General features: G+C 41.2%; 1 non-coding gene across 1 annotated transcript; it reads right to left on the reverse strand.

The window, feature by feature from the left end:
* Window positions 1–484: 484 nt before the first annotated feature.
* Trnag-gcc lies at window positions 485–555 on the reverse strand. Its single transcript has one exon. It is a non-coding gene; the product is annotated as a tRNA-Gly (tRNA).
* Between the last annotated feature and the right edge of the window lie 16563 nt (window positions 556–17118).

Here is a 17118-nt window from a genome sequence, read left to right on the forward strand (position 1 = left end):
ACAGTGTATGTGTGTATACATATGGGGATGCCTTTGCACATATGTGCACAGGTATAATAAAGTGGAAGGAAGGCTGTGGGCCAATGTCTTCCACTTGGTTCTCCCACTATCTGTCGAGACTGGGTCTCTCATGGAACCCAAAGTCTAACAGTTGCCTAGACTGGTGGATCACTGAACTTCGGGGATCCACCTGTTTCCGACCCCACTGCACGCCTAACAATAGAACTATAGGTGTGCACTAACACACCTGGCATTTACATGAGTGTGGAGTGACAGGGATTAGAACCCAGGTCCTCATTCTTTTTTTTTTGGGGGGGGGGTTGGTTTTTCGAGACAGGGTTTCTCTGTGTAGCTTTGCACCTTTCCTGGAACTCACTTGGTAGCCCAGGCTGGCCTTGGAGTCACAGAGATCCACCTGGCTCTGCCTCCCAAGTGCTGGGATTAAAGGCGTGCGCCACCACTGCCTGGCAAAGGGACTGGACTCTGCATGGGCCGGGAATTGAACCCGGGCCTCCCACGTGGCAGGCGAGAATTCTACCACTGAACCACCCATGCCATGGCCCTCATTCTTATATAGCAGGCACTTTACCGACAGAGTCACCTCTCCAGCCCTTTTGTTCTTTTAATTTGTACATTGATTTCATGCTGAAAATACAATATTTTTACATAGTATTAAAATATTAAATAATTTCAAATTTTTAATTTTAGATTTTTTTTTCTTTAGTGGTGAAGATCAGGCCAGTGTTCTAACACCGAACTATGTATCTCCAAACTAATTTTAGATTTTTTTTTTAAGTGGCTGAATAAAAACATCCCAAAGACACCAACATCCCAATCCCCAGGAGGTGTGGAAATGCTGTATTATCAGGAAAAGAGTCGTTGCGTATAGGCTGGAGCCCAGGACACTGAGATAAGGGATCCAATATTACAAGGCTGCTGAGGAGGGAAATCTAACTGCAGTAGGTAACATTGTTAAGGCTAATGATGGAGAACGGGCCACAAAGGAAAGCCACGTAAGTGGCTTCCACGCTGGCATTGTCATGGAAACAGACTGTCTCTGAAGAGTCTAGAGGGAAAACAGCTGAGCCAACATCTTGATTGTAGACTGTGATTTCCAAAACTGTAAGAGAATTCATTTGTGTTGCCCCAATCCAGGGTGGCAGCTTGGATTGACGCAAGTGGCCTATTGCTACTTTCTTAGTCGCGGTAGGCAATTCAGGCACGTGGCTGCTGGGAAATCTGAGTGATGAGAGACTCTCAGTCGCCCCATGTTGCATTTCTAGAGCACAGTATGATGTAGAATCTTCTCCCTGTTGCTTAAACCCCATGTGATGCTCCCATTCCCCTGCTCCAGTGTTGTCAATGGCAACCAAGTGGATGGAATGAAGGCAAATCCCGTTTGCCTCTGATAACGCTCCATAACGTCCCATTTCCAGGCTTTACAGTCTCATCAGCACCAAATCATCCTCCTAAGATAGCATCTCTCAACTCATCTGGTCTGCCTCCAGATTTTTCTTATTTTCCTTTTTTTTTTTTTGCCTGTTTCCTTATGCATTCCCTCTACCTTAAATACATTTTATTTTTGTTTATTTTACTCATTTTAATTTCAAAATACTGTCCACCCATCAGAATCTGGAATACTTCCACAATACCCAAAATTGTTTTTAAATACCCGCACTTGCAGGTAGCATTCCATTACTCTCAAAAGTAGCTCACAAAGGTTGTTTGCACACATCACTGGTACTATAGCATCATCGTATCCAGCCTGGACCAGACATGCTTCTGTCCTAGGCATTCCCAAAGACAGGGGCCTCCACATTTGCCCTAGCTCCATGAATTGTGTCCCAGCAAAGTCACATGTTGAAGCTTAACCTTCAGTGTGATCATATCTTGTTTGAGGTAGGGTCTTTACCACAAAAGGCTCTAAGTCTATAAGAGCTAAATGAGATCATAGGGTGGGGTCTATTTCTAATATAAGTCCATGGCCTTATAAGCTCATACTCAGGTTCTATCTATCTACTATCTATCTATCTATCTATCTATCTATCTATCTATCTATCTATCTATCTCTATCTCTATCTCCCTCCCTCCCTTCCTCTTCTCTTTCCCCTTCTCTCTCTCTCTTTCTGTCTCTCTCTCTGTCTCTCTCTGTCTCTCTCTCTGTCTCTCTGTCTCTGTCTCTGTCTCTGTCTCTCTCTCTCTCTGTCTCTCTCTCTCACCTCTTTCACCCTCTGCCATCATCTCCTTCCTACTTTCTCTGCTCCCCCACACACACCCCCATGTCCCTGTGTGAAAACATAAGGAAAAATAAACCATTTGCAACCTAGGCAGAAAGCCCTGCTGGAACCTTGGCTCTGGACTCAGCCTCTAGACTTACAAAAACAAGTTCTAGGCAGAAAGCTGTGCTTTCGAAGAGTGTGCATTTTACCCTGTCAACCCATCCTTCATAGCAGAACCAGGACCCAAGGCAGCTTCCAGGCTCTTCTCTAGTACTGCTTAGTACTCTACTTTGTACCACCAGTTGTTCTGTATTGAGATTTTTTTATATCTGTAGGAACAAAACATTTTAACTGACACTGACTTCAACTCCATCATGTAAAGTGCACATACTAAGAGGAAGGGCAGATTAAACTATTATTTGATCAATTCCAACATCACAGGGTCCTTGAGTATATTTGTAGGTTGTAACAGTTCTCTTTTCTTAATCCCTGCATGGCACTCGCTGCCAACCATGAGAACTGTGGAATACTTTCCCACAAAGTATTAAATTAGGCCAATTTTCCTACCTTATAAGAAATTAATATTAGCCCAATTCTCTTGGCCTGAAGTTTCTGTCTCCAAATGATTCATGTTGAAATTGGACAGAAAATGAGTTGATCTTTCCACAATCATCAGTCCCCTGCTTCTCTAAGACCAGCCAGGTTCCAACAATTCAGTTCAACACTCTCACTGCTCAGAGTTAGGCCAGAGCCCTGTGGGGCTCTATTCCACCACACTACATCCACTTATACCACACTACAAATGGGATGTCCAAACTCTCCACATATCTACCTGGCTGATTGAAAATCTAAGGGGTCTACAGACCTTCCACCAGGATCAAGAACTCACTAGAACATCTCATGGAACCCAGACAACACTTAAGTAACTATCACATTTATTATATTGAACACATGTTACACAGCCAAATGGGAGAGATATGAAGGGGAGTTGAGAAGAAAGAGGTTTCCTGCCCTCTCTGAACATACTGCCCACCAGCACTTTGATGTGGTCACCCACATAGACACTCCCTATATCTGTATGGTCTGATGGAAGTCTCATGGCATAAGCATGATTGATTGGATTGCTAGCTATTGGTACTTGAACTAAACATCAGTCCCCTTCTCGGATGCCTGGAATTCAGGAGGTGCGGCTGGATATTCCAAGCTTCTAGTTGGAGCTAAGTCTTTCTAGTAATGCTCCTCTGCCTCTAACATCATCCAGAAGCATGCCAAGAGCCACCAAATTACAGCAAAAGGTGTTCACATCATCTGATAACTCAGGAAATTCCATGGTCCTAGATACTCCCAGAACTAGAGAACAAAGTCCAAACATATAATCCCATTATGTCACATCAAGAAACCATCTTGTATTCATACAGTAATACACAGGACATATATTTTGGTCAATCCACATAATAACATGGAAAATTAGTTTAAAAAAATTATTTTGTCACTATTTTATAGATGAGGACATTTCTAAAGCTTTGATATGATAGAAGAGGAATTCAAATTCATACTCTCACAACACCCAAAGTTGTTTTTAAATGAATTCAACTGCTGGATCTAAAAGGAATCAGAGATTGTGTCTTAGTTAGGGTTTCTATTGCTGCAACAAAACATCATGACCACAAGCAAGTTGGGGAGGAAAGGGCTTATTCAGCTTACATTTCCACTAGGAACTCAAACAGACCAGGAACCTGGAGGCAGGAGCTGATGCAGAAGACATGGAGGGGTGCTACTTACTGGCTTGTTCAGCCTGCTTTCTTATAGAACCCAGGACCAGCAGCTTAGGGATGGCACCACCCACATAGGCCCTCCCCCATTGATCACTAATTGAGAAATAAATGCCTTGTAGCTGGACATCATGGAGGCATTTCCTCAACCGAGGCTCCTTCCTCTCTGATGACTCTAGCTTGTGTCAAGCTGACACTCAAAACCAGTCGGTACACCTGACCTCTTGTCAAGTTGACACAAGCACATCACTATTAAGCCACAACTCTTCCTTTCTTATTCATCCTCAAGAGCTCATATTACAAGTATGAATAACTATGAAAGTCCCACAGCCTTTACAAATTCAAACATATTAAAATTTCAGTCTCTTTAAATATCCAATCCCCCTAAAAATCAAAAATCTCTTTTAAAAGTTCAAAGCCTTTCAGCTGTGAGCTCCTGTAAGAAATCAAAAATTAAATGAAATACCTTCTTTCAGTTTGTTTATATGGTAGATTACACTGATAGATTATTATGTTGAACCATCCTTGCATCTCTAAGATGAAGTCTACTTAATCATGGTGGATGATCTTTCTGATATGTTCTTGGATTCTGTTTGCAAGTATTTTATTGAGTATTTTTGCCTCAATGTTCATGAGGGAAATTGTTCCATAATTCTTTCTTTGTTGAGTCTTTGTATGGTTTGGGTATCAGGGTTATTGTGGCCCCATAGAAAGAATTTGGCAATGTTTCTTTTTGTGGAATAATTTGAGGAGTATTAGGGTCTGTCCCTAATACTGTAGCTAGTTTTGAGAACTTGTTCCTAGTGCTGGGTTGCCTTGCTCAGCCTTACTACAAGGAGAGAAGATCAGTCTTACCTCAACTTGATAGGTCATGCTTTGTTGGTACCCATGGGAGGCCTGTCCCTTTATGAACAGAGGTGGAGGAGGAGTGTATTGGGAAGGGGGCCAGAGGGGAGGTGGGGGACAGGGATTGAGAGGAGGGAAGAGGGAAAACTGGTTGGGATGTAAAATAAATGAAAAAACTTAATAGAAAAATTAAATACCTTCTTCAACAGTGAAGATCCTGGGCACAATCATGATCTGAACCAAGCAAAGCCACACTCCTCAGCTAAGGCTCCTGACCTGGCCATTTCCTGTGACCAGACTGGTGTCTAGCCCAATGGCCATCAGAGAGGCTTCACCCAGCCACCGATGGAAACAGATGCAGACCCACAGCCAAACATTAGGCGGAGTTCAGGAGAACCTGCAGAAGGGGAGAAAGGATTGTAGGAGCCAGAGGGATCAAGAACATCACAAGAAAACTCACAGAATCGGCTATCCTGGGCTCATAGGGGCTCACAGAGACTAAAACCAACAACCAGGGAGCCCACATGAGACTGACCTAGGCACTCTGCATATATGTTGCAGTTGTGTAGCTTGGTCCTCTTGTGGGACTCCTAACAGTGGGAACAGAGGCTGTCTCCAACTCTTTTACTGGCTTTTGGTATCCTACTCCCCATACTGGGTTACCTTGCCCAGCCTTAATACACGGGGAGGTGCTTCTAGATATGCCATGTTTTATTGATACTCATGGGAGACTTGCCCTTCCTAAACAGAAAAGAAGAAGGAGTGGATTGGGAGGTGGGAAAAGGAGGGGTGGGGTGGAGGCTGGGAGGAATAACTGAGGCCAGATATAAAACAAACAAATAAATAATATATATAATCATTCTGCAGTCTGGTACTTTGCTTGAATGATAGTGTCCTTTGCCATACAGAAGCTTTTCAGTTTCATGAGGTCCCATTTATTAATTATTCCCAGTGCCTGCACTAATGGTGTTCTGTTTAGAATGTCTTTTCCTGTGCCAAAGAATTCAAGACTATTCTCCACTTTTTCTTCCATCAGATTCAGGATATATGATCTTAGGTTGAGATCTTTTATCTATTTGGAGGTGAATTTTGTGCAGAGTGATAAATATTGGGTCTGTTTGGATTCTTCTACATGCTGTCATCCAGTTTGACCATCACCATTTGTTAAAGATGCTGTCTTTTTTCCAGTGCATTTTTTTAATTTAATCAAAAATCATGTGTCCATAGGTGTGTGGGCTTATGTCTTTGTCTTCAGTTATGTTCCATTGATCGACATATCTGTTTTTAATGTCAATATCATGCTGTTTTTATTACTATAGCTCTCTAATACAACTTGAAATCTGAGATGGTGATATCTTCAGCAGTCATTTTAGTATTCAGGATTGTTTTAGCTATTCTGTGTTTTTTGTGCTTTCATATGAAACTAAATTGTTTTTCAATTTCTGTGAATTTTGATGGGTATTGCATTGAATATGTAAATTGTTTTTTGGTGGGATGGCCATTTTTCACTATATTAATCCCACCAATCCATGAGTATGGGATATCTTTCCATCTTCTGGTGTCATCTTTAATTTTTCTTCAATCTCTTAAAGATTTTGTTACACAAGTTTTCTCCTCACTGTCTTAGTCAGGGTTTCTATTGCTGTGAAGAGACACCACGACCACAGCAATTCTTGTAAGGAAAACATTTAATTAGAGCTGGCTTACAGTTCAGAGGTTCAGTTCATTATCATCATGGTGGGACATGGCAGAATGCAGGCAGACATGGTTGAGGGGCACACACCTCCTAATAGTGCCACTCCTCATGAGAATATGGGGGCCAGTTACATTCAAACTACCACACTTGCTTTGTTAGTATCATCCCAAGATATCTTTTAGGTTATTGTGAAAGGTACTGTTTCCCTGATTTCTTTCTCAGTCTGTTTTTCATCTGTGTGTAGGAAAGCTACTGATTTTGTGTATTAATTTTGTATCCTGCCACATTGCTAAAGTGTGTATGAGCTGTAGAAATTTACTGGTGAAGTCTTTAAGGTCTTTTTTATATCAAATTATATCACCTGCAAAAGAAAGATACTTTGACGTCTTCCTTTCCTATTTGTATCACCTGGATCTCCTTGAGTTGTCTTATTGCTCTAGTTATGACTTCAGGTACTATACTGAGTAAATATGCAGAAAGTAGACATCCTTTTCTTGTTCCTGGTCTTAGTGGAAACATGTTAAATTTCTCCCCTTTGGGTTGATGTTGGCTGTGAGTTGCTGTAATTGCCTTTATTGTGTTTAGGTATGTCCCTTAAATCCCTAGGCTTTCCAAGACTTATCATGAAGGGGTGTTAGATTTTTTTTTTTCAAAGAACATTTCTGCATCTAATGAGATATCATGCATTTTAGCAGACTACATTTGTTGATTTATTTATGTTGAACTATACCTGAATCTCTGAGATGAAGCCTACTTGATCATGCCGGATAATCTTTTTTATGTGTTCTTGGATTCAGTTTGAAAGTATTTTATTGAGAAATTTTGGATCTATTTTCATAAAGGATATTTGTTGGTAATTTTCTTTCTTTGTTGGGGTCTATGTGTAGTTTAGGTATCAGGGTAATTGTGGTCTCATAAAAATGGAAATGTTCCTTCAGTTTCTGTTTTGTGGAATAATTTGGGGAGTATTGGCATTAATTCTTCTTTGAAGATCTTGTAGAAGTCTGCACTTAATCTACCTGGGCTTGATTTTGGTTGGGAGACTTTTGGCTTCTGCCTCTATTTCACTAGGGATTATGGGTCTGCTTAAATTGCTTACATAATTTTGACTTAACTTAGTAAGTCATGTGTATCAAGAAATTAATCTATTTTATTTAGGTTTTTCCAGTGTGGTGGAGAACAGACTTTTAAAGCACGTTCTTATGATTCTTTGGATTTGTTCGGTGTCTGCTGAACTGTCCCTCTCTTCATCTTTAATTTTATTAATCTTCTTGCTATATCTTTTAGGTAATTTGGCTAGGGGTTTATCAACTTTACTGATTTTCTCAAGGAACCAATTCTTCATTTCATTGACTCTTTGTATTTCTTATTTGTTTGTTTGTTTCAATTTTACTGATTTCAACCATGAATTTGATTATTTCTTACCATTACTCTTTTGGCGTGTTATTTTTTTTTTTTTTTTTTTTTTTTTTTTTTTTTGTTCTAGAGCTTTCAGGTGTGTCATTGAGTTACTGATATAAGATCTCTACAATTTCTTAATGCGGGCTCTCAGTGCTATGAACTTGTCTCTTAGAACTGTGCTCCTTGTGTCTCAAAGGTTTGAGTATGTTTTCGTAGCTAGAGTTTTCCTGGTCCTGCCTGGCCCATGATCAGGACAAATCTCTCTCACCTGCCAGCCCCAAAGCCACTCAGACCCATCCAAGTAAACAACAGAAACTTGTATTACTTATAAACTGTATAGCCGTGGAAGGCTTTTTGCTAACTGTTCTTATATCTTAAATTAACCCTTTTCTATTAATCTATAAGTTGTCACGTGGCTCATGGCTTACCGGTATTTTAATATATGCTTCTCATCATGGCAGCTGGCAGCGTCTCTCTGCCTCAGCCTTCCACTTCCCAGAATTCTCCTCTCTCCTTGTCCCGCCTATACTTCCTGCCTGACTACTGACCAATCAGCACTTTATTTATCAAACAATCATCCACAGCATGTTTTCATGTTTGTTCAATTAGAAAAGATTTTTCATTTCTTCTTGATTTCTGCCTTGGCACATTTTTCATTCAGTACTAAGTTGTTTGGTTTCCATGAATTTGTATATTTCCTGCCATTTCTGTTATTATTGATATCCAGCTTTAATCTGTAGTGGTCAGAGCGGATGCATGAGTGCATGATGTTATTTCAGTTTTCTTGTATCTGCTGAGACTCACTTTGTATCCAAGTTTGTGTTCAATTTTGGAGAAAGTTCCTTGAGCTGCTAGGAAGAAGCATTTTCTTTTGTATCTGGGTGAAACGTTCTATAGGTGTCTGCTAGGTCCATTTGATTTATGAAGTTATTTAACTCCAGGCTTATCTGTTTAGTTTTTGTTTGGATAACCTGTCTATTGGCAAGAATAGGGTACTGAAATCATTCACTATCACTGTGTTAGAGTCAATATGTGGTTTTAGCTGTAGCGGTGTTTCTTTTATGAACTTGTGTTTGGTGCATTACTGTATAGGATTACAATATCCTATTGGTGGAATTTTTCTTTGATGAGTATGTAATGTCCTCTATTTCTTCTGATTAGTTTGGTTTGAAGCCTGTTTTGTCAGATATTAAAATAGCTACATGCTGCTTGCTTCTTGGGTCCCTTGGCTTGGAATATTTTTTCCAACCCTCTACCCTGAGGTAATATCTATCCTTGATGTTGAGGTGTGTTTCTTGATTTCAGCAGAAGGATGGATCCTGTTTTCTAATCCAGTCTGTTAGTCTGTGTCTTTTCATTGAGGAATTGAGTCATTAACAAGTAGTGATTATTGATCCCTGTTATTTTGTTGTTATGGGATGGGATTTTTTTTGTTCCCTCATTTACTGTTCTGAGATTATTTATTCCTTGTGTCTTCTTGGGTATGGTTGGCCTCTTCAGACTAAAATTTTCCTTCTAATACCTCCTGTAGAGTTGGACTGATAGACTGATACTGCTTAAACTTGGTTTTATTGTGGAATGTTTTTATTTCTCTGTCTACTGTGACTGGTGCTTTTACTAGGCACAGTAAGTAGTCCAGGCTGGCATCTGTGGTCTCTTAGAGTACAGGTCTTTCTGGTTTTTGGAGTCTCCATTGCAAAGTTAAGTGTTATTCTAATGGGCCCTCCTCCATATGTTAATTAATCTTTTTCCCTTGCAGCTTCTCATATTCTTTCTTTGTGCTGTATGTTTAGTGTTCTGATTGCACTGTGTTGTGGGGAATTTCCTTTCTGTTCCTGTCTATTTGGTGTTATAGGGAACGACTGACCGGGGTACACAGCCCCAGTTGCTACATCCATAACGTATCCCCTAACACTAAGGCTCAAGGACCATCATAGAAGAGGGGGTGGAAAGATGGTAAGAATCAAAGGACCAAGCCCCCTGCCATGGGATAGTCTTCTATATGCAACAGAGAAACCGCACCCATGGAATCTCCACACTATGACTTCCTAAACAAGACCAGCATGATGACACTATTCCACATGCCAACATAGGTTGTACAAATTTCACAAGGCCCAGCCTTGAGACGAACAGCTCCAGGCAATGAATGGCTGCTGAGGGAGCAGAATCAGTCTTCTCTGGGGACAAGCTTCCATATAGCTTATCCAGTCTCAAGGGGTCAGCCCTAAACACTAAAGAATAGTGTACACATATAAAAATACTAAATCAACTCAGCAGGTTGTATTTATAAATTTATATGTATAATAGATATGTAGTTATATATGTATGTATACTTGTAACTATGGGTGTGTGTAACAATAACAAATAAAGAATAAGAGACCATAAATTTGAGAGGGGGTGAGTAAGGATACAAAGGGGGAATTGGTATACATATAGGATCCATAAGATAAATTCTCAATTTTAATTAAAAACCATTTTTAAACCAAAGATGCAATTTTATTCATTCAAAGGAATGAAAGTGTGACAATGTCTTTGTTTTCTGTGAGTCATTGTTCCTCTAAGAGCAGAAAACTTTCTGGGTACAATAAAGGCACTGCCATCAGTGACAGGCAGATGCCAGGCTTCTTACCCAACTGACTTCCTGGGCCTCACTTTCCTAGCAAGAGAAGCTCTCTACAGCCATCTCTAGGGTCTCTAGCCAGCCGACCCCAAACTCTTTCTTTTCAACTTCCTATTTTTATCAGTATAGTCACATCATTTCTTTTCTGTGGATCATCACACCCTCCATACAGGGAGGGAGGCGAATATGCCTGAGGGAAGACATGTTTTCCCGCTGAAATCCCCAGCAGAGGATGGAGTTCGACAGCCAAGTCTGTATTGAGTCACCATACATGATCCTTGGGCTCAACACAGTTCCCAAAACAATCTACACCTCAGCTTCTGCACCACTAAAACCCCTGTTGGAACTGGAATGCACAAACTAAGTTTACCAGGTATTAAAGATGTTTGAACATTATCCAGAAGGGTGGGTGGTACCGCAGTAAGAGAGACTACCTCATTTACTATCTAGGTTCCCTCGGGCAAATTTCTTGTTCTCCCAAGGTCCCAGTTTTCTTACCCATTAAGTCAGTATCAAAATACCTATCTCAAATGGCGTATTCAAAGTGAAATAGTCTATGTAAAATGGTCTGGCACACAGAAAGTGAAAATAAACACCGCTGCCCTCCCCCCTCTTGGAGAGATATTGAGACTAGAGAGAAGAGAGGCAGGGTTGAGGCTCTTCTACAGACAGAGTCTGACACTGTTAGTGTTCGTTGATTAACTCAACACACACACACACACACACACACACACACACACACACACACACACACACCAAGGCTTTTGAAATACTTCCGCCATGCTTCCCCAGGATGGGGATATGCAGATGCTGATGTCCTATTGATTCATTCTTTTTTTTTTATGTGTATCAGTGTTTTGTCTGCATGTATACCTGTGCACCGTTTCTATGAAGTGTCCAAGAAGTCCAGAAGAGACCTCAGATTTCCTGGGACTGGAGTTGCAGGCAGTTGTGAACCCCCAGGTGGGTGCCAGGAATCAAACCCAGATCTTCTGGAAGAGCAGCCAGTGCTCTTAACCGCTGAGCCATCTCTCCAACCTCTGTTGACCAATTCTTGAGGAAATTGAGGAACCAAGGACACCGCCTCCTAACTTTATTCCCAAACCAACAAAAATATAAATTAAAATCAAATGAACCACACTGTAAAAGTGGAAAAGTTTACAAAAATAACTACATCTTTAGGTTGGGGTGGAGGGCAATTTTCCAAAGGGCTTGCTCTTTATATGGTAGCTGCTGTATCTCAGGCACTCTACTAGGCACCTTAAACAATATTTTTAAGGAACAAAGTTTCATCGATCACTTGCTATAGCCAGTTGCTGCCCTCCATGCTGAGAATATAGAATCAGGGAAATGAAATGTGTCACTCTGTGTTCGAAAGGTCCTGCTGAAGAGTCAGGTGGCAACCACGTTGTTGTTGTTGTTGTTGTTGTTGTTGTGTGACATTTCAGGTGAATGATGGTGCACCCATCGATACCACGAAGACAGTTCTGTCTGAGCAGAGCATGCAGCCGTGTGAAAGGAAGGGCCGCTTCCTGGAAGAAGCACAATTTCAGCTGAGTTCTAAACAGTGAGTAACAGCAAACTAGAGAAGCCAGAGGGAAATAGCTCTGGTTAGGGAAACAACCCAATGCCGAAGTTGAGAGAGAGGGGGCAGGGTAGGCACTCATAATGGGGTCCACAGAAAGAAAGGAAAGGATGGTGTGGATTAAGTCTGCAGAGACCTTGAAAGGCTCTAGAATTCTACCAAGAAAATCTGGAGTTTTATCCTTGAAGCAAGAAGATGTCATTGAGTCAATGAATCCATCAGTTAATCTACTGAATGTTGCAGGATTTGGGGGGATATCTTACCACAAATATCTATGTGTCTATTATAGAAGTCAAATCCATTATACCACTAAGCAAATATTCTATGTCAGTTTCAGAATTCGAAACTCTGCATGAGTGAATCAATGCCAGACAAGCTAAACCTTTTATCCACACATTCCAGCACATATATGCAGAGCCAAACAGGCATTAGGTTCCACATGCTATTCCAGTCAGCACATGGGTCCAGCAAAGACAGAAAGAAAACTTACTGAGGATGCTAAGATAGACTACTGCCTCCCATGTACACTCCCATGAAAGATGCTTAGATTTGCATGCTGAATTTTGGCTTCAGAGGTTCTCAAGACAACTACGTCTGCACCACTCAACAAAACAGTCTGGGAGTTCACATGGTGAGAATTGAGCATTTCTCACTAAGCATAAACTGTGAAATATACTTGAAAATAGAGCTTGCTATGAAAATTAGCATATTATACCTGGCCCGTAGCAGCCATCCTGTTACAAAAGTTGTTTTTATTTTATTTATAACAGGAAAAGTCTTGAGATGGTCTGGTGCACTGAGCTCCAGAAGTTACCACAGGCTTAGGAAGTCATGAAAGTGAGAGCATATTCATCTTGGCTCTCAATACCACGAGTGAGATGGTGTAAAGTCAGAACACAGTTCATTACACAATCGCTCAAGATAAGGTTTGGGATAATGGGTGCTCAGGACAACATTTCCAGATGCAAGAAATATTACTCTGAGTCAATAATGCTCTAAAACCTGGCATCATCCACCCCATACACCAGGGGTGGCAAAAAGCCCAATGTTTCTTGAGTAGCACCTCTCTTTTGCTCTTAAGTTCATTTTGTTCCTGATAGGATATATATATATATATATATATATATATATATATATATATATATATATTCATTAGTTCAATTGAAAAGTTTTCTGTTTTAAGAATTTCTAGACACTTTTGAAATTAGGCTAAATATCCCAAGTTTCTGTTAGTAAAGTTAAATAATCATTATTCTTTATCTCAGTCAAACTCCAAGGGTTCTGGGGCAAATATATGAAATACAAAAAGAACAGGTAGGAAGAAATGTGTTCAGTATTCGGGTTCAAATGTTTTCAAGGTTGTACTCTACAAATTTCTTTGAAAAATAATTGATTTATGGATCATAACTGGTGTGTTATACAGTCTCCTATCTACCCTTTAACCAATATAATCACTATGACCCTCAGGATATCATGAGAAATAAAGTAATGACATGAGATGAAATCTCCACAATGCCTGATAGCTTGTCAAACTTCAGCCAGTTCAGAAACTGAAGCTCTCAGATCCAATAAGATTTCTGCCTAATCTGAGCAGGACATATTTGCATACTCTCCTAGTCCCATTATTTGCATACTCTCTTCTAGTCTAATTATTTGCATACTCTCCTAGCCCCATTATTTGCATACTCTCTCCTAGTCCCATTATTTGCATACTCTCTCCTAGTCCCATATTAACACATCTGATCAACACCTTGACCTACATTGCTTTTGGATTCAGAGACAAAGACAGCTTCACAAGAAACTAAATATCTGAACTCCCAGTGTACTTATAATCCACCACCACAGTTCAGTACAAGAAGGCTTCATAGCACTCCAGAAAGAGCACTAGATTTTAAGTCAAGAAAGCTGGGTTGGCAGCCTTGCTTCTGCTAGGAACTTGATTCTTCATCTTTAATAAATGAAGATTTGGGTTAAATCTTATACTCGAAAGATTTCTCCGGTCCCACTTGGCCCCGCGGTCCTGCAGCTGTTTATAAAATAATCATTCAGAGGCTTAATATTATTTATAAACGGTATGGTCTATGGTAGGCCTCTTGCTAGCTAGCTCTTATATCTTAAATTAACCCATTTCTATTAATCTATGTTTTGCCACGTGTTCCGTGGCTTTACCTGCGTCCCATCACATGTTGCTCCTTAGGCAGCTGGCTCGCGGCTGCCCAGACTCCGCCTCTCTCTTTCCTGTCTCTCTCCTTTCCTGCCTGCCTCTAAGCTGCCTTGCCATAATAGGCCGAAGCAGTTTATTTATTAACCAATGGGAACAACAAATATTCACAGCGTACAGAAAGGCGTCCCCCAGCAAAGTCTCTTCTACCTGTCACAGCTCTCCCTTGTAAAGCCAGGCATTCTGCTGTCCCCGATATCCCGCGAGTTTGTTTCCGTACCTATGCTTGGTTCAGACGCAATGGTTTAACAGACATACAGATGTCTCTCTGTTCAGCCCCAACCCTCATGCCCTCCTCCACCTTTAGTTCCCTGGATAGAAGAATACATCACTCATTTTTATCTCCTGGGGATTTGAACAATGTTTGATATGTAGGCTTTCTACAAATATCTGTCAGATAAGGAATAGCCAAGAGTTCTCACTCCTAATTTTTTCAATAACAATTTCCTTTCTCTCTCTAAATTTCTCTAGCTGCCCATGACTCCTTATCGTCCAAAGTGTGTTAGAAAAACCTAAGTTGTTACTGGGTGACAAGTCTCCCATTGTCTGAGCTAGTAGAGAAGGTAAGCACTACCTTTAGGCAACCCCTTTAAGATGGCTTGGTGCGTTAAAGTGCTTGTGGGAGCATGGGGACCTGGGTTCAGATCACTAGCACCTCAGTAAGAGCCTGTAACCCTAGGGCTGGGTGTGGGGAGAGACAAGCAGACCCCAAGAAATCCAGCCCGATCGGCCTAAACAGCATGATCCAGACTCAGTGAGGCACCCCCTCAAAAGAGTAAGATGGAGAAGCGATTACAGAAGACAATACTATGTCAGCCAATGCCTGCATGAGCAAGAACACACACACACACACACACACACACACACACACACACCCCAGGCAGCAGGAAGATATCAACTCCTCCCTGATCTTTTTAACAGAGCCTGCTTCCTAAATGAGCGAGCTGAGTCTCTTTGCTGAAAAAAATAAGTATCATACAGCACCATGGCTGGTCCTTCCACACCATGTGCCCTCCTGGAGCCCTGGCCTCCCCTATTAAAAAGCAGGATCTGCATTCTCCATCCTGGAAGGTGATAAGATCTTTGTGATTACTAGAATAGCAGTGCCCAGGGAAAGTAATACGTTGTGACCTCCTAACTACTTCATGAAAGTCAGCATGGCTTCCACTTAGCCGTTCTGCCCCGCCCCCCACGTTTGTTCTTAGAACTCAGTCACCATTTTGTGAGGAAGCCCAACCACATGCAGGAGCCATGTGGGAGGAAGCACGCACCCAGCCCTTAGCTCCAGCCATGAGTCCAGCCAGCCACCATGACTCCTGATGGAGCAGAGGGGAGCCTTCCTCCCAGTCATGCTCAAATTACAGTTGTGAGAGCAAACCATCAAGCAGTGAGTTAGTCCACTAGGTCTGGGGTGGTTTATACACAGTAGGTGGCTCCGACAGTGAGTGTTGGGCGGGGGAAATCAGAAGGCTTAATTTTTGCCTTTCAACTGATTCAGAATGAAACCTAGAATGTATATGCATTCAAGCACTTCAAGTCTTAAAAACAGTTGTGGAAGCAATGGATTCTCCTGGCTTTGTCACTGCCAGCCCTCTGTGAAAACTGAATAACCACATAGAATTTGCAGAATTAATGATGAGCAAGATAACTGTCACAAAATTATGGCACATAGTAGGTACTCAAAAAACTGTTATTCCTGACCCCACACCAAAAATTGCACCAAGCTATGGCAGGCAAAGTCAGTTGCTGCTACTCCTCCATGGATAGTACCAGAACCTGTTCTCTTGACAGGCTCTATCAGGTGCCCTCAAGTTTCTCTCTCTCTTTTTCCCCTCCAAATCTCTTGGATTCCCATCTGGGTCTTATATGGCTGTCTACTAACCTGGCTAATGCATTTTGTAAGTCTTACACATGTTGGTGCCCAAATAACTGGAAGGAAAGAGTGAGAAATGACAGGCACACTCCGATATCCAGGAAGTCACACACAGTGGAGAAAATGGTATCGATAGTGGATCTGACTATGAGGAATTCTTTATAGCTCTGGGGTAGAGAAATGAAAGAAGGGACTTTCTGTCACACCACACAATGGCTCACCCATCTTCCCCGAAGAATGTGTGTGAGCGTGGGTGTGTGAGGGAGTTGGGGGAAGACAGGAATTTGCCCTGTCTTCTTCCGCCAAGAGCCTGGATTGGGCTTCATCCAAGCAGCACTGTAACCTCTCTTTCTCTGCTGCTGAACTCGAGATCCCACCACATATCATAAATTGTGGGAATCGTCCCATGACTCAAGAACATTTCTTTCCACTTAAAATGTTGATATTGACCTAAGGAGCAATAATTATGACAGACAAACTCGCGCAACCAAAATTCTTCTTTACTCAGGTCAAAGTTAAAACTAATGACAAGCTGTACCAAAAATAATGGCATACAGACCCCATGCAAGCGTGGGTCAAAGACAGTCACTTTTAAGCATAAAAGAGGCCTCCTATTCGTTTAGATTTTGTGAAAAAATGCGAAGTTTATATTGCCTAATTTGGAAAAGTGTTAGCTGATGCATATTTATATTTCTGGTTAAAAACTGGAGTGTCAAAGCTCTTCCCCCTAAAGAGACTTTGAGTTGATCAAAGATACAGGGTTGCCCTAATTCTTTTCAAATGTAAACCATGTTTAAAAAGCTTGAACAAAAACCATGCCTATGACTAAACAGCAAGAAAACTCTTGCAATGCTTACAATTTAAAATGTTTATCTTTTGATGGCG

Source organism: Peromyscus leucopus, chromosome 20 (assembly GCF_004664715.2).
Source record: "Peromyscus leucopus breed LL Stock chromosome 20, UCI_PerLeu_2.1, whole genome shotgun sequence".
NCBI lineage: Eukaryota > Metazoa > Chordata > Mammalia > Rodentia > Cricetidae > Peromyscus > Peromyscus leucopus.